The sequence below is a fragment of the Pteropus alecto genome, unplaced genomic scaffold (genome assembly GCF_000325575.1).
Source record: "Pteropus alecto unplaced genomic scaffold, ASM32557v1 scaffold270, whole genome shotgun sequence".
Taxonomy (NCBI): domain Eukaryota; kingdom Metazoa; phylum Chordata; class Mammalia; order Chiroptera; family Pteropodidae; genus Pteropus; species Pteropus alecto.
In genome coordinates, this window is record NW_006430735.1 from 10,372,782 (window position 1) to 10,378,322 (window position 5,541).

Below are 5,541 nucleotides of genomic sequence, written 5' to 3' on the forward strand. Positions count from 1 at the left end.
GGGCTATCTTATCCTGGGACGATGTTAAGCAGGTACCTCTGGTTCCTTTTATCATCTTGACATTATAATATGGAGAGTGGTTTGGCACTTCAGGCTAGTTAGCTCAGTGCCTATACAGTCCTTTCCTATGATAACCCTAATGCAAGTTGTCTGTCTTTCTAGGGTGTTTAGTCAGTAAATGCTTCCATAATCAAAACTTTATTAGAACTAGACAAATTTTCCCCATACGCTTCACTGATGCCAGTTGATATTAAACTGACTGTTTTCCATTGCCTTTATATTTTCTTTCTGCTTTTTAATAATATGTTTTGTTTGGCTTATATCTACCTATATCTGAAGTACTATTAAGATTGCTTTTACATTTTGTTATATTCCCCTAACAAATCATACGCCCTTTCCAGCTATAAAAACTAAGGTTGCTGAAGCATTACTTTGGAAAATATTTAAGTAGAATTTAATGAAATGTTAAACCTAGATTCAAAGTGAACACAACACTATAGCTATTTCTGTTAGAACAGAGTTATTGGCAAAAGTTTTGCATAATAAATTTTTATAAATTGAAGCTGATTCCTGGTTTCCTCTTAACAATTTTAAACATGGTAGGTTACTATTGCTCTTTGTGGTAAGTATTCCAAAAACCGAGTATTAACCCAAGCTAATCCTTCCTTATCTTTTTCTTCCCCAGTTTAAACATTTAGTCCTATAATTATCTCTGATTTTGCAAATAAAAATTGAGAATCAATCTCTGAATTCTCCAAACATGCTTCTTTCAATTCAAACCATTCTCAGCCAAAATCAGCCTTGGCCTAGCTACCAGAACTCTGTTTCCTGCTCAAAATATTATTTCTTTGCAAATATTCTGTTTTCTGTCTTCCTACCTACCTGTCATTGCCTTCCTTCCCTAAATTCCTCTTTCCATATCCTCAGTCTGAGATGAATCTTTGTCCACATACCCATTCGCACAATATGTACCCTCCTGCAATTTCTGTGCACTCCCATGATTCTGCCCCCTCATCCCTATCTAATTTTCTCTTCATCTCTTTCCAATGTGGCATTACCCACTCTGGAACTAGGTCTTTGGCAATTATAGAAGATATGTTATTAACTTTGCCAGCTGCTTCATCACCTGCATTCTCTGCAAGCCAATTTTTAAAATCTTTGTTCTTGGATACTCTGCTTATTCTCATTAGAGAGCTTATCGTAGGGCTGCAGCAAAACTCTGCTTTGACAATGATCTTTCTTTCTTACTTCTTATAAAGAAGGAGCAACTTGTGTTTAATATAAAGTAAGGAGCAACTTGTGTTTCAGACACCAACCTCCAGCCCTCATACAATTAATTTTTCATAGTAGTTGTTAATCTGTGGCCTTCACTTAGTAATACCAAGTGCTTCCTTCTAGACCTTACTAAATACATGTGTGAAATTGTTTGAGAGCTTTAGACACCAAGGAAGGTATGACGGTATACAATACCTGATGTTTTTTAAAGGGAAATCAGAGAAACAAGTTTGCTAGCTACTTCCTATCCTCCTTTTCTCTATTTTATTTGAGACCTTTTTTTCTCATATTTTTCCAACTCCCATAATTGGACAGGAAACTGAAGGAGATAACAAGTTGTTGCTGTTGAGGAGTTAATTTACAATATAACACAGGAAGTGACCCTGGAGGGGGCACTACTGAGCAACAGAAGTAGTGTCCTCTGAGTATAACTGAATTCAGAAGTTTATTGGTTTCTTCTTAAAGCCAAAAAGTTTTCTGGTCTCCTTTCAAACTAAGCCTACCTATTAGAATAGTAACTATACTTAACATACTAATTCTTTCATTTATTCATTTCTCCATGCATATATTGAATCATTTATTCATTCACTCATCCATTCGATCAATGAATATTTATTGCAACACCATGTAAGGAGTTGTGCTAAATGCTGAAGACTCACAGAAAGGCAAGGTCTCTGCTGGCAAGAAGCCTCAAGTTAACTGGGTAACCAAGTAAGTAAAGAGACAATAAAATATGTAATGAGGGTGCTGAGCACTATCAGTGGAGCTGGAAGTAACTGCCTTCTCAACAGTCTTAAAAGACGCATAATTGTGAAATATATGAGAATGCTTTCAGTTGTATACATTTTTGCTGAGGAGACTGCACTGAAAGTAGCTTAACATTGTACAGATCTGTATAGTAACTTTTTATTTTTTAAGATACAAGTAATCCTTGGAAGTTTCACCACAGCGAATTATTGTATGATATTACATGCCAGGAATACATGTCAGGCATGGTTACTAAAATAGCCATTGTGAGGCAATCACTGTAATTATCTTTCCACGGTCAGACATATTTATAACAGTCAAAGGAAAATCAAGTCTGTCTAAGCAGGTTGCAAAACTGGAAGAAATAAGGGGAAATATTCTAACTTAATTGAGCATTGATAAAGGAGAAAAGAAGTTGAATGAATTAGTAATTTAGTCACAAAGGTAAATCTCCCAGCTTTTTTTTTTCTTACTGGTGGGAGGTCACGGGTTTAGAAAAAAATAAGCAAACTGATGAAAGAGATACAGAATTGCCTTTTCTCATCTGAAAAATAAAAGAACAGATCTGGAGAAAATGTGATTTCAGGCTTTCTCCAAGACTAACAAGAACTTTCTTTTTTAGGAGAGGGATTGCCTATCTAGTGAAGCTGAACAAAGATTTGAAGAAGCCATGGCATCAATAATTCCTAATTAACTTTGATAGCAAGAAAAAGTGTAGTAAGGGCTTGAAAGGTAGGTGGCTTGCCAGGAAGCTAAGGGTCAATTGAAATGTTAGAACTTTCAAATGCCTGAAAATCCCATGCAAAGACAAAAACTATCATGGGAAGAGACAAAAAGGTAAACTTAAGAAATATGTGACAATTATAGAAATTATTAGCATATATTTTCATTGATACCATTATATATGTTTTTGTCAATTTTACTTAATATTAAATCTAGCCTTAAACATATTTACAATCCAATTATAATTAATTAAATGGAGTCCATCAACTTTTGTTCCAGATAAGCAAACTCAGGTCTGCATCTCTCTGGATGCACCTATCTCTTCAGATTTCAGGATTCCAGTATGCCTTGTGACCTCAGTTCTCTGATGGGGCCAGGAAAAGTTACTTATTTTCAGTTTGTCTAGCTTTTTTCTTGTAGGACAGGAATGGCATCTTCTAAGCTCTTTATATGTCAAAACTAAAACCTAAAGTATTTCAAAGGGGTTAAACAAGAATAAGTGGTGTGATTCTATTTTTCTTCTTTAAAAGACTACTCTGGTTTGCAGAATAGATTGGAGGAGAGCCATCACGGAAGCAAGGAGATGGGTAGAAGGTCACTATATTCTTTATTTTTAATTTTTAATTTTTTTTAACTAACACCTACAGCACCTGGTCTTCCTAGGTGGTCTCCCATCCAAGTACTAACCAGGCCCGACCCTGCTTAGCTTCTGAGATCAGACGGGATCAAGCGTGTTCAGGGTGGCATGTGATATAGTGGTCTACTACATTTAATGATTTAAAAAATGCTGATAATTTCTAATCACGACATAATCTGATATTGTTGAAGAGATGTAAGAAACAAGGCTAGGAGATATGAGGACATCAAAGAACTGAGATGCAGTGGATGGATGACCTGCTAGTATGACCTTGAAGATACTCAGGATGAGAGCAGGACTTGATTCAAACAGAATGACACTTGGGACCAGAAAGAAAGAAATGCTTCAAAAAATGAAGTAGGGGAATGAGTTTGTTTGTTTGTTTGTTTGTTTGTTTTGAATAACAGGATAAAGAAAGGAAGAGTGTAGAATATTTAAAAAGCATGGGAGTAAGTATAACATAATGACATTTTTATGCTTATTTTTTTTAACATCAAGCTGAATGTAAAATTGTCTTACAGTGAATTAAAGAGAAAATGCAACACCTATTCCATGTCCTTACCTTTAAGCATGTGGAAAAATTAACAGTTTCCGCTGGATGTTAATGAGGAAAATGTGGCATCTGCAAAACCTCAGGTGTCAGTTAAGGCCCTTAAGTGGATTGGAAAGGACAGAAGATTAAGACTTCAGTGGAGTTCATTAATCCTAAAATAGGTTCAACAATGCAAAAGATGTTTGAGAAAAGAGAGGAGTAAAATACATTGGTCTGACATAGGAAACAATATCAATGGAGTAAGTGCAAAAGAGACAAATCTTTCACACTGTGTGAGAGGCAAGAAACGGGGATATGAGCAAGATGACTATAGCCTAACAATCCTTAAGGTTTGTGGAACCTCTAGCCTCACCAAATTCTACTGAGTTTTAGCAGAACCTGGTGGCTCTGGAGGTCACAAGGCAGGGAGGTGGCAGCCATGCTGGAAAACAATGATTAGCCTATATATAGCAGTTAGGTGGCAGAAGAAACAGCTGCAATGGGCAGAGGAAAGAGGCTAGACAAACCCCTAGTGGCCCCTCACAAAAGATGTGGACAGTAGGAGTGAGTAGAGTTGATGGAGGAAGTTTGTCACTGGACAGAAAACTTTGACACTGAAACAGACCATTCATCCTGTGGCAGCCACCAAAATTGGGAGGATGTAAGCATTTGTTCTTTATCTTGCCTTTTTAGGCTCATCATATCCACCCAATCTTAAGGTATTTATGGTCCCTTTTCAAATTTCTCTCCCTTAAGCTGGTCTACTTAGTGTTCAACTCTTCACCAGGAGCATCACTCTTTGGGCATCTCCCTTTATTCATTATTTCTCCACCCCTTGAAAACTCTCTCTCTCTTGATATAACCAAATCAGAGTTCTCGATGGCAAAATATTGAGTCTTAGAAAGATTTTGCTTTATTTTAACTTGTTTGCCTAGGAAGGAATAAAGCATCTGCAGAGAGAAGTGTCTGATGGTAGCATAGTACTAATTATAATTTAACATATTTATTAGAACAGAAGTCTTTCTCCGGAAAAAGTAACTTTTGTTTTTTTTAAATTATTTTTTGCAAGTTTTCTACGGGTGTCAGGGTTGTTATTTAAGAGTAGAATCATAAGTGAATTACTTCTAAATTAAGATTTCTTAGAGGGCCCAGGATAATAAATTATTTCCTAACAATGTCTACAAATTCTGATTCTATTTATATAATGTTGCAAAAGGTAAATTTTCTTCTTTACAGGTTGCTTCTATTAGTTAAGCGACATGTAAAAGAGTAATTCATATATTTTTCAATTATTCTGTAGGAAAATTCACATAATTTCCAGGAAAGGAAGACAGCAAGAAGACTTTTCCTTACAACTATATATTCTGTGAGAACCTTTCTAAGTGCCAATGAAATAGGGATGCAAACAGAACAAAAAAAGTCATTATAAACTACAGTCCTTTTTAACATATAATTTAGAAGTCAATTAATTCATTGGTTTCATGTTATATTTATTTTTAAGCATAATGTCACTACTACAGAATTATACAGTTCATCAGGAAGAGCCATCAAAAACAACTTCACACAAATTAGGGTGACAGTGTACAACATTTTGTCAGCAACATCTAGTGGACTACATGGTAGAATT

General features: G+C 35.6%; 1 pseudogene; it reads right to left on the bottom strand.

The window, feature by feature from the left end:
• Positions 1-3,383: 3,383 nt before the first annotated feature.
• On the bottom strand, positions 3,384-3,503 carry LOC112485266 (annotated as a pseudogene).
• Positions 3,504-5,541: the final 2,038 nt, after the last annotated feature.